Raw genomic sequence first — 13380 nt, 5'->3', positions numbered from 1 at the left:
AGGTGAAGAATTGGTTGAAGAAATCATCTCCAGATGAGAAAGGTGATCCCAGAGGAGCCTATCCAAAGAACACAATTACGAAGGTGGATAATCAACCGACCAAGAAGAAACTGTCCAAGATGGAAAGACTGAAAGCATTGTTAGAGGAGGAGAGTAGTTCCGCGGATGAAGGCGAAAGAGAAGCAGAAGAAGATGGGAAACCCGTTCAGCAACCGCAAGAACCAACCCGACTAAATCAGAGGGAGCAGAGGTCATACGGGCCGGGGCATCGGTTGACACAAGACCAGCTTGCTGCACGCCAAGTGATGTCGAAACAGCTTCCAGTCTTCAAAGGTGAGCCCGAGGTATGGCCTCTGTTCATCAGCAGCTTTGAAAACACGACCAAAGCTTGCGGGTTTACCAACCTGGACAATCTCAAGCGTCTGCAGGACTGCCTTCTGGGAGAGGCCCTCGAGGCGGTCAGAAGTCGATTGATCCTACCGGAATCAGTTCCGGGAGTGATAAGTGATCTCCGAAATCTTTTCGGGAAACCAGAAAAACTCCTCAAAGCACTTCTCATGAAGGTTCGAAGAGCTCCTTCTCCAAAGGCCGAGAAGCTAGAGACCTTCCTTCACTTCGGAATTACGGTGAAACAATTATGCGATCACCTGGAAGCGGCCGGACTGGCAGACCACTTAAACAATCCAATGTTGGTCCAGGAACTTGTAGACAAACTGCCGCCACACTACAAGCTTGACTGGGTGCGGTTCAAAAGGTTTTCCCACGGTACTCCTCTTCGTATGTTCACCGACTTTATGAGCGGTGTCGTCTCGGATGTGTCCGAGGTCGCAGAGTTCTCAGCACTGGAGCTAAATGAGTCATCCTTTCCAAGGAATAAGAGTGCAAAGAAGAGAGAATTCGTTCATATGCATTCCGCCCCTCCCAAGGTGGAAAGGCCACATGGTGACAAAGCTGCCAAGCCATGTTGGATGTGTAAACGGTCGGATCACAAAGTAAGATTTTGTGACGACTTTAAAAAATTAAACGTCACCGACAGACTGAAAGTAATTGAAAAGCATAAGCTTTGTGTGCTATGTCTCAATAATCACAGAAAGAGCCGCTGTAGTTTCAAGCTGCGTTGCAGTGTTGGAGATTGTCAGGAGTACCATCATCCACTTTTGCATCGTACCAAGGAGACGGTACAGGCGTTGGAAGTGCAGTGCAATACTCACAGTCGTTCCAATAGGTCGATCATTTTCCGGATGGTACCAGTATCGCTTTCGGTAGGGGACCAGTCAGTGGACACACTGGCGTTCCTAGATGAGGGTTCGTCAGTTACGTTAATCGAGGAGACGATCGCTAACCAACTCCAAGCAAAGGGGACCCCAGAACCATTAATTGTGTCGTGGACCGGCAATATGAAGAGGTACGAAGATGCATCCAGACGAGTCGATTTAATGTTGTCAGCAAGGGACTCGGATAAAAAACTTTTACTGCTTGGAGCACGCACAGTTTCCGAACTGGTGCTCCCGAAACAGGAAGTGCGTTTTCAAGAACTTACAAAGCGCTACGCTCACCTGCGTGATCTACCGGTAGCGGATTCAAAATTCGAAGATCCGAAGATTATAATCGGCCTGGATAACCTTCACGTGTTCGCTCCGCTGGAAGCGCGGATCGGTCGACCCGGTGAGCCGATTGGCGTGAGAAGCAAGATAGGGTGGACAATTTACGGGCCTGAGAAGCAGATCCCGTCATTGATGCAACACGTCAATTTTCATATGACGGAAGAGGTCACCAATCAGGAACTTCATGACATCTTTCGAATCCAATATGATCTAGAACAACAAGGTGTATCTCCGACTGGCGTTCCAGAATCGGAAGAAGACCTTCGAGCCCGAGAGATACTGCGTACAACCACTATTCGTGTCGGCGATCACTTCGAAACAGGGCTGCTCTGGCGGAAGGACGAGAGAAATTTTCCTGATAGTTACAACATGGCAAAACAGCGATTGCTGACATTAGAACGACGCTTGGAGAAGAAACCACAGCTTCGAGAAAAGATACGGCAACAAGTCAAGGAGTACCAGTTGAAACAGTACGCGCATCTAGCGACCGAGGAGGAACTGTCCGAATCCGATCCGGCAACAGTGTGGTACCTTCCACTGAACGTTGTGGAGAATCCACGCAAACCCGGAAAGGTGCGTCTTGTATGGGACGCTGCAGCTGCTGTCCGAAGTGTCTCGTTAAACTCGGAATTGCTGAAGGGACCAGATATGCTGATCTCGCTCCCATCGGTCATCTGTCGCTTCCGGGAACGGCGCTACGGTTTCGGTGGTGACATCAAAGAGATGTACCACCAAATCAAAATCAGGAAAGAAGATAAAAATGCACAACGGTTTCTGTTCCGAAATGATTCAGCGGATCCTGAGCCTCAGGTCTACATCATGGATGTTGCAACTTTCGGGGCAACCTGCTCGCCGTGTTCCGCACAATTTATAAAAAACTTGAACGCAGGTGAATTTGCCAGCCAGTACCCGGAAGCGGCAGCAGCCATTGCCAACCGCCATTACGTAGATGACTACTACGACAGCGCCGATACTATTGCGGAGGCGGTAAAGCTGGCCAGGGAGGTGAAGTACATTCACTCACGCGGTGGGTTCCATATAAGAAATTGGGTGAGCAACTCGGAGCAATTTGTACGTGAGATGGGAGAAGAATGTGTTGGTCCTACTGTACATTTCAAGGACAAGAGCTCTGTTGCCGAACGCGTCTTGGGTGTATCCTGGAACACGACAAATGATGCTTTCCTGTTCACCGCTCCTCCTAGGATGACTGATGATGAGCATCCCACGAAACGAAGCGTCCTCAGCCACATAATGTCCATGTACGACCCGATTGGATTCCTGTCACCATTCACCGTGCAGGGCAAAATACTGGTGCAGGATTTGTGGAGGACCGGTTGTGAGTGGGACGAACCAATCGAAGAAGAATCGCACAACAAGTGGAGGAGTTGGATAAACTTACTGCCGGAGATCGAAGCAGCCAGAATTCCGAGGGCGTACTTCGGGGACGCTTCATCGGATGAGTTAACCGATGTCCAACTTCATATACTCACCGATGCTAGCGAGAAAGCGATTGGTTGCGTGACGTATTTTCGGGTGACGATCGGAGAAGAAATTCGGTGTGCGTTGGTGATGAGTCGAACGAAGGTGGCGCCGTTGAAGCAACTGACGATTCCGCGGCTGAAGCTCCAAGCCGCTGTTATGGGAGCGAGATTGGCGAAGACGGTGTGTGCCAGCCACAGCATCAAAATATCACGAAAGTTCTTTTGGACCGATTCCCAAACGGTCCTTTCGTGGATTCGTTCAGACCAGCGGCAATACAAACCGTTCGTAGGATTCCGTATAGGGGAGATTTTAGACCTCACCAGGTTGACAGATTGGCGATGGGTGCCAACTAAATATAACGTCGCTGACAGGCTGACGAAGTGGAGCTGTGACCAGAGTTTCGACACGGGAAGCGTGTGGTTCAAGGGACCATGTTTCTTATACCAGGATGAAGCAGACTGGCCTCAGCAATCCAGACCTTCAGCGAATACTGCGGAGGAGCTTAGGGCGTATTACTTGTTCCACGATGTTGCCGTTCCGGAGCCTTTGGTCGATGTCAAGCGGATTTCAAAGTGGAGCGTATTAGTCCGAACGGTGGTATGTGTCTTCAGATTCATCTCGCACTGCAGGCGGAAGGTGAAAGGTTTGCCAATTGAGACTCTTAAGCCGACGCAGGCGCAAGTGAAGGTGTTGCTCCCGGTTTCCATCCCTATGGTTCGCGTACCGCTGAAGCAGAAGGAATTTCGTTGTTCCGAATGTTTTCTTATAAAAATTGTTCAGGCAGAGACATACGGAGACGAACTCAAAGTGCTCACGAAAAATCAGCAAAGGCAAGCAGCAAAGTGGTACCCTCTAGAAAAGGGCAGTCCTCTCTACAAGTTAACTCCATTGCTGGACCCTGATGGTGTCATCCGGATGGAAGGCCGCACCGGGGATGCCGAAGAGTTACCATTTGAACTACGCTTCCCAATCATCCTGCCGAGGGACCACGAGGTTACAAGAAAGATTATTCTCCATTTCCACGAGCGATATGGGCACGGTTTTCGCGAAACCGTAAAGAATGAGCTGCGTCAGCGGTACTTCATCCCAAATATCAACGCTGCAGTACGGAAGGTGGCGAGTAGCTGTTTGTGGTGTAAAGTGCACCGAAATCAACCGCGAACACCAAGAATGGCTCCGCTTCCAAACCAAAGACTTTCACCATACCAGCGTGCCTTTTGCTATACCGGGGTGGATTATTTCGGACCCGTGGAGGTATCCTCTGGCCGCAGTCATCCAAAACGTTGGGTGGTCTTATTTACATGCCTTGTAATGCGTGCGGTACACCTCGAAGTCGCCAGCGACCTAACAGCAGCTTCCTGCCTGATGGCGATTCGAAGATTCGTGGGTCGCAGAGGAACGCCACTCGAGTTTTGGTCGGACAACGGAACCAATCTGAAGGCAGCCGGAAAGGAGATTTTCGAGAACATTCGGGTAATCGAAGAAGAATGCGCAGACGCCTACACTGATGCACGCACGAAGTGGAGGTTCATTCCACCTGCCAGTCCCCACATGGGGGGCTCGTGGGAACGCCTCGTACGGACGGTAAAGGAGGCATTGGTGGTCATTCTCGATGGAAAGAAACTCACAGACGAGATCCTCCACACAGCGATCATCGAAGCTGAAGATATGGTGAACTCTCGTCCGTTAGTGTACGTAGCCGAAGAAGCTTCCAATACAATCACCCCAAACCACTTCTTGCGAGGAGTGTCGCCAAATGAACCGCTTCTGGTTCCACCACCTCTTCACTCGGCGGAGGCCATTCGCAATGCATATTATCGTTCCCAAGAATTGGCTGAACAGTTGTGGCAGCGGTGGGTGAAAGAGTACGTGCCGATGATTAACCAGCGGAGCAAGTGGTTCAGCGAAGTAAAGCCGTTAAAAATAGGTGACCTGGTATACGTAGTAGACGGTAAGAACCGGAAGTTATGGGTTCGGGGAGTCGTGGTCGAGCCGATAGTGTCAAAGGACGGCAGGGTTCGGCAGGCTTGGGTAAGAACCAACAGCGGAGTGTATAGACGGCCAACAACTAAGCTTGCGGTGTTGGAGATTGACGAGGGTAACGCTGGACCGGATCAGGGGACCGAACCAGGATTACGGGCCGGGGATATGTTAGAAACAACACCGCAGGGAACACGAGCAGCCTCGTCGGAAAACAGAAACACTAAAACGTCCATTAGTAGACATGTCGAAAAACGAGCTACAACTGACTCTCGGACTAGTCAATTGTCAAATAGGCAAAAAACATGAAAGGTTCATGGTGGAAAGTACGTGTTTAAAAATCACAAGTTAAAATAAAGTTATTCCTAAATTGATTATACTAGTTAAAATAATAGATATAACTAGTGAATTTGTGGAACTACAGCCGACACAAAACGGATTAAAACGAACAACACGTGGGTTAAGATTCGCAGATAAAAGGCAATCTTGCGAGGCAGAAAATCTATTGCAGGAGGAAGAGAAACTAAATGTAAAAGGGTAAATCTATTAAAAATATGAATTTAATTAATAAATATATATTTGTAGCTTTGATCTACTAACAGCGAAGTTGATCCAAAGAATTTCTTTCCGTAATCCGAACAGTACTCATATACCCGTTCTAAGGCCTTCTAAGGCCATGTACAAATAGACATCAAAACCAAAGGAAATGCAATTGAAATTTTTTTGATGTAAGGTTTAGCATTAAAATGAACGTTTCACTAGCATTTTCCCATACGACGATCTACCATTTCTTATCGAGACATTTGTTCTCGTTTCGAGTTAAAAAATTCTCGAACACAATGTTACGTAATATCAAACTTTTGCTCGAAACTCTACTACTGCCTTATTCACTTCGCTCGTTTCGAGCTTCATAATGTCAAAAGTGGTCGAAACGAACAAAAATCACTCGTTTCGAAATGTGAAATGCCACCCCAGGTTTTTTCTCGTTTTCATGCATAAATCATATGATCTCCAAATAGTAAACGATGCCAAAGTAAAATTGAGAAAATTTCCTACAAGAATCTTCAGTTGGAGAATATTTTACAGATGAATTCGCTTATTGCCAGGCCAATACATTTGCGTGGTGACAACAACTGTCTTTTTGCGGTTTCCGACTTTTGAACATTAATGTTGTATTTTCAGTTCCGTTTCAAAACATACAAATAAACTTTGTTCTATGATTTGTCAACAAAGGATGAACGTGGATTCCTGTATATTATGTTTTTCAAAAAACTGGCAGGAACTTTTCAAATCTCGATGTGCTTTGCGTGACGTGAGAACACAGTCTCCACAAATCGTTTTCACGTCACACAATCAATAAGCTTTTTTTTGTTAAATCGTTTATTTTTACAGGATCAGTTACATAAGTTTAAAGGAGCCAAACTCTTAACTATATTTTAACTAGAATATATTAACATGTTTCCTTAATTCTATGGTTAATAAAATAGGAAACCGATTACTTGCGGTCGACTCGAGTTTAGAAGGGTGACACATTTTCGTTAAGAAAAGGATGGGATGTTAGGAGATTGTAACAATGTTCACATTCATACTCACATTCTCATTCACACTCACACTTCACACTTAATTCTTAAAAACTATCCTTACATCTAATATGTATTACAATTCAACTTATTCTAATGGAAGGGAACCGATAGCTCGCAAAAGACGAGAAGGAGGGGAAGAGGATGTAAGAACAATCACACTCGAAGATCGATAGTCTTAAGGAAAACATATATTTGGGACATGTAATCAAGATATAGCCGAGCCAACACATCTCTCACCAGCACATTGGGCTGCCTTCCTGTGGCCCGAAGAGAGTTTTCTAAATTTGATCTGGCAACAACATACTCTGCGCACGACCAAACAACGTGTTCGATGTTGTGGTAACCTTGGCCATAAACACAGATATTGTTGTCGGCAAGATTAAAACGAAAGAGTAGCGCATCTAACGAACAGTGATTGGACATGAGCCGAGAGAAGGTGCGAATAAAGTCCCGACTCAAGTCCAGACTTTTGAACCATGGTTTAAGGCTAACCTTAGGGATAATCGAGTGAAACCACCGGCCCAATTCATCTTCGTTCCACTTGCCTTGCCAGTTAGCGATTGTATTTAGTTTTGCAATCAATAAGTTGTTTTAAATAGGGATTTTTACCGTATTGTAGCAAGTTATACACTATGTTTTATGTTTTATTACTCTAAGATCTCCCCTTCCCCTTCCAAAACTCCATCCTATAGGGTAAGGTGATACTAGAGCAACCGGTGGTCCTGAGTCTACCTCTCTGTATCTCAGGAACGGTGCTTCCTACCGAATTTTGAATAGTGTCGCTGGGTTCTTCACTCTCTAAAATTATCTTCCTCTCGCTCAAATTCTAGCTGGATATATGCTAACCAGGGTTCGGCAAAGTCATATTCAACTGAGGATAGTCAGCGGATTATGAAGAAATTCGCCTTCATATTCAATTGGAAATGGGTTTTGGCTTCTTCCAGCAGTTTCTCCGTTAACGTGACTCAACAGTCATTCGGATGTTTAGTTGCTATCTCACTCTACGACTCGACTATCTCATTTCATTCTTCCCCGTCAAATGGACTTCAATGCATATTGAAGTGACTCCCTTCAATATGAATTCGTTTCTCACTATTATATCACGTATGATATAACTAGTGCTTACTTAATTAACGATTTAAATTTTCTCCAAAAACTAGATTTGAAATTTGGTTCTTTTGTGCATAACCTCATGGAATAGGTCAAATACGATTGAAACGGTACAGAAAAAAACTCTTAAAATTGGTCAAAAACGTGGGTAGCAACAAACGTACCAGACTTCATCTCCGCCAATGGTCGAACATGAGCAATTCCAAATGAAATCGACAAATGACAAAACATGAGTATTTTTGATTCGAATGAAAGGTTGTATTCCGTTTGGGTTGGAGGAAATATTAGATTTCCACAGTAGTTGGGAATATTTTAACTCAAGTTTGTATCGATTTCAGTAAGAGAAATATTTTATAATTTATATCTCAAAAACTATGAGTTGTATCGAAATACTGTGGAAAAAAAATTAGTGCTCTTTTTTTATTTACAAAAAAAACTTTAATTTGCAATATCTAAAATATGTATTTTTTATTATGATTTTTAGTTTTTTCATATAAAACAGAAGTCATGTAGAAAATTTAAAAAATGAGAAATTTTTTATGAATTTTCTAAACTTCGAATTTCAATCAATCTCCTTCTAAATGCAGCCATTCTCGAGATATTTGAAAAAAACCTTTCTAATTTATTGTCTTTTTTAGTTTATTTTTTAATTTATGTATATATATAAATATATACAGGGTTTTCCAACTTTAAATTCCGAAAGTAAATTTAAATAAAACACACTTAGAATTCGAATTTCGATGCTTTTCGAAACTTTTTTCGAAACTTTTATTTCAAATTAAAGTTTGGTTTATGCCATTATATTTGAAATACAACATCATTCAAATGTCCACCTAGGGCTTTGTTGGCCATCTCTAGCTGGCTGCGCACCTTCACTATCCATCAGAGTCCTCGGTTTGTCAAGCGAGATCAACAACAATGGTAAGTCTGTCATCGGGCGGGCAAGCAATAGACAAACAAAAGCTATAGGAAGGAGTAACCAAGGATGCGCGTGTCAGAATTGTGATGATCCTGATACTTCGGCCATGGTCCAATGCGATGGGTGCGATAAGTGGAGCCACTTTGCGTGTGTGGGAGTCACTCAGGAAGTCGAAAACCAAAGTTGGGTTTGCCAAAAATGCCAAACTGCCAAGGAAATCCAACAACAGTCATCGACATCGGGACATCGTAAGGGAATGGTTGTTTTCGAAACGAATGCCATTGAAGTGGAGATGCATAATACCAAGGCTCAATCTGTAGGTCCAAACTACCAACAGCAGCAACGTAGCAGTTTACCGAAGGTGGTGATAATTCCTCCTAGTATCGAAGCGAATTCTGAGAAGCGACCTTGCAAGCCAGCATCTTCCAAAGCAACATGTCAGGCACGACTGAAGCTGCAGTTAATGAAGCTGGAAGAGGAATGTGTCTTCGAAGAAGCGCAAGCCAAGAAGTTTCGCGATTATCTGAAGGAGAAATACGAGCTGTTGGAACAAATGTCCAGTCGAGCAAGCTCCAAACATAGCGAATCTGGTAGTCGAGTGGAGAGATGGGTTGAAGAAGTCAACGGTCTAATGACTGATGAAAACGCAGCTGAAGGCGTGAGAGAACAGTTTAATCCGAAGGGACATTCAACAATAAACATTGCGATGTCCTCGATCAACCTACCCAATCCTGGTGGTGAAAATCGTGAGCATACTAGTGTAATTAATCCGACCGCTCACACGCCAGGTACAGTAGAGCACTCTGCTTTGCATATAGATGAACGATCTACGATTGTCAATCCGATAAATCAGAACAGTACTCCATTGTACGGAGCCAGAAGCTTGTGCAGTACTGTGCCCACTTCCTTTTTAAGGGATCCTATTGTCAACAGAAGTCCCGTTCATCTTTCCAGACAAGCACTTCATCGCTCATCTGGGCAATCTGTTATTCATCAAAGCAGCCCTTCGCATCCTCACGGATTGTTCAATAATCACCAGCAGCCTACTTGGTTCAACGCTACCCCTCCCTCGCAGAGCCAACTTGCTTCAAGACAGGCGGTATCGAAGGACCTTCCTCTCTTTTCTGGGAATCCTGAGAATTGGCCGATCTTCGTGTCAACGTTCGAGAGTACATCCACTATGTGCGGATATTCAAACGAAGAGAACATGATCCGTTTGCAGAAGTGTCTCAGGGGAAAGGCATATGAAGCTGTTAAGAGCTGCCTTATGTATCCGGCGAATGTGACTAACGTCATCAACACCTTAAGGATGCTGTTCGGTCAGCCTGAAGCGATTATTCATTCGCTGATCTTGAAAATAAATCAACTTCCGACGATTAAAGAGGATAGGCCCGAGGCACTGGTTGACCTTGCCGTCAAAGTACAAAACTTTTGTGCAACCGTCGATGCGTGCGGTTTGGATGATTACATGTATAACGTCTCTCTCCTCCATCAGTTAGTAAACAAGCTGCCACCTACCCTGAAGCTGGAGTGGGCTCGATACCGTTTAACTCTTTCAGGGGGCTGAGGCTGCCAGTTTTCTAACAATACCTTCCGTAGTAGAACAAACCCCCACGAGAATAGGAATGAATACATCGAAGAAGTCTGGTGCGTTTCTGCACACTCATTCCGAGCCCGCTCTGGAGACTGCTTCCGAAAATATTCCCAAATTTTTAGACGGTGGAAATTTTACGAAAAGATCGACACCTAACACCGGTAATTGCCCGGTATGTAATGGTAGATGCAAGACAGCATCGAACTGCAAGCGTTTCTTGCAATTCTCCCGAGATGCCAGATGGGCTGCTGTTAGGGAATTTTCATTGTGTCGCCGGTGTCTCTGCTGCCACGAGGGGAAATGCGATTCAAAATCGTGGGGAAAAAATGGCTGCACTTTCTTTCATCATGAGTTGCTCCATAATGACTTTAAATCTCATAACCCAGTATCAAATAATTATGAGAGTCAAGCTCCACCAGCCGCTCCACAGGCAGGACCTAGCACATTCCACGGATGTAACACACACCAGTCCGTTGCAAATGCAGTTTTGTTCCGTTATCTTCCTGTTACTCTGCGCGGAAACGGTATTGCTGTCAGAACGTTTGCCTTCCTTGATGAGGGATCAGCAGTATCCCTAATGGACCAAGAGTTATCCGACCACCTGAAGTTGAAAGGTCCCGTCAATCCACTGTGTCTTCGATGGACAGGGGGAACTGAACGCAATGACACGAACTCCTGTATGGTGGATGTGCATATAGCCGGAGTTCAGAACCACGCTAAGGAGTATCAACTAAAGGGAGTTCGAACAGTGAGAGAGCTGATGCTGCCATTCCAGTCCCTCAATATGGAAGAGATGGCTCAACGGTATCCGCATTGTCGTAATTTACCAATCGAGTCCTATTCAAATGTCCGTCCGCGTATACTCATCGGTCTGAAACATGCCCCTGTCAGCTTGGTACTGAAAAGTAAAGAAGGGAATTTCGAACAACCAATCGCCGTTAAGACTAGACTGGGATGGGCAATCTGTGGCGGATGTTGTGCCAATGACGCTGCAAACTTTGTCCATTATACGTTTCACGTTTGCGAATGTAACCGTCAATCCGATGATGATGTACATCAAATGGTGAAAGAATATTTTTCGATGGATAGTCTCGGAATAATGAAAACATACAAAAAACTGCTATCCACGAACGACCAGAGAGCTGCTTCACTACTTCAATCTCTTACCAAGTTCAACGGTACCCGATTTGAGACCGGTCTATTAGGGCGCTACGACGGTGTCCGTTTTCCAGATAGTAAGGATATGGCGCTACGTCGGTACTACGGACTTGAGAGGCGGATGCAGAAGGATGCGGAACTAGCCAACGCTCTGCAACAGAAGATATCTGAATATCTGGTCAAAGGATACGTGCGCCAACTGTCAGACGATGAGCTAAAAAGGCATTACCCAAGAGTGTGGTATTTACCTATCTTCCCAGTTTTTAACCCGAATAAACCCGGTAAAATAAGAATAGTGTGGGATGGAGCCGCAAAAGTCTTTGGTATTTCTCTAAACTCGGCACTTTTAACGGGCCCCGACCAATTGTATTCTCTCGTCGCAATAGTTACAATTTCGTGAATACCGCGTCGGGGTTACTGGGGACATAAAGGAGATGTTCCACCAGATCCTCATGCGACCGGAAGACCAACATTGTCTACGGTTCTTCTGGAGAGACAAGAATGGTGAGATCCAGGTTTACGCGATGAACGTAATGGCATTCGGAGCCAGCTGTTCCCCGGCCAGCGCCCAGTATGTTAAAAACATTAATGCGGAACGATTTGCAGGAGTGTTCCCGGAGGCAGCAGATATAATTAAGAATCGTCACTACGTGGACGATGCGATGTTCAGCACAGACACACCAGAGCACGCCATTCGTCTAGCGCGAGAAGTTAGCCAAGTGCATTCCGCCGGTGGTTTTGAAATCCGTAACTGGGTGAGCAACTCGCAACAAGTATTAAGCGCGTTAAAAGAAGGCAGTATGACTGAGAAAAATATGGATTTGACGACGGGACCGATGGCGACGGAGAAAGTGTTAGGAATGTGGTGGTGCACTAAATCCGATGAATTCATATACAAAATTGGATGGAACCGGTTCAACCCCGATCTGCTCAACGGATGTCGTCGAATCACAAAACGCCAAATGCTGCAGATCCTCATGACTATCTTCGATCCCCTCGGACTAATTTCCCATTTCCTGATGTACTTAAAAGTACTCCTCCAAGAAGTGTGGCGAGCCGGTATTCAATGGGATGAACAAATCAGCGACCCACTACACGAAAAGTGGATCAGATGGCTAAAAGTGCTGCCAAATGTGGAGAACGTCAGAATTCCGCGGTGTCTTCGATCTTCGGCGATACCCAACAATTGCGAGGTACAACTGCATTCATTCGTAGATGCCAGCGAAAATGGTATGTCAGCTGCTCTGTACCTCCGTTTCAATCTAGACGACAACATCTGCTGTTCCTTAGTGGCAGCAAAAACCAGGGTAGCCCCTCTGAGATTCCACTCCATCCCGAGACTGGAGCTGCAGGCAGCTCTCATAGGGGCCAGATTAACCCGGACGGTTATGCAATCCCTCTCCACTTCGATTCATCGCGAGTTCTACTGGACCGACTCCCGTGACGTCCTCAGCTGGATAAATTCGGACCATCGACGATACAGTACTTTCGTGGCGTTTCGGGTCAGCGAAATACTCGATGCCACGGAAGCAGCAGATTGGCATTGGGTACCGTCCAAACAAAATGTAGCGGATGACGGCACCAAGTGGGAGACGCAGCCGGACCTTTCTTCAAAATCCAGGTGGTTCAGAGGTCCCGATTTCCTCTATCGAAGTGAAGCGGAATGGCCCAAATCCTCTTCGAAGTCCATGCGAACAGACAACGAATTGCGATCTTCCCTCATGATTCATCACTTGTCGCCCGACTCAATTATCAACGTCGCGGATTTCTCATGCTGGAAACGACTCAACAATGTGGTTGCCTACGTTCATCGCTTCATCGAAAACTGCCGAAGACGGAGAACCAAACAGTCCATCGAAAGTGGCCCGTTGTCCAGAGAAGAACTCTACGCTTCCGAAGGTTTCCTGTTCCGTCTAGCTCAACGGGAAGGTTATAACGAAGAGGTAGTCC

This window comes from Toxorhynchites rutilus, chromosome 3, assembly GCF_029784135.1.
Source record: "Toxorhynchites rutilus septentrionalis strain SRP chromosome 3, ASM2978413v1, whole genome shotgun sequence".
Taxonomy (NCBI): Eukaryota; Metazoa; Arthropoda; class Insecta; order Diptera; family Culicidae; genus Toxorhynchites; species Toxorhynchites rutilus.
Note: the sequence above shows the minus strand (reverse complement) of the source record.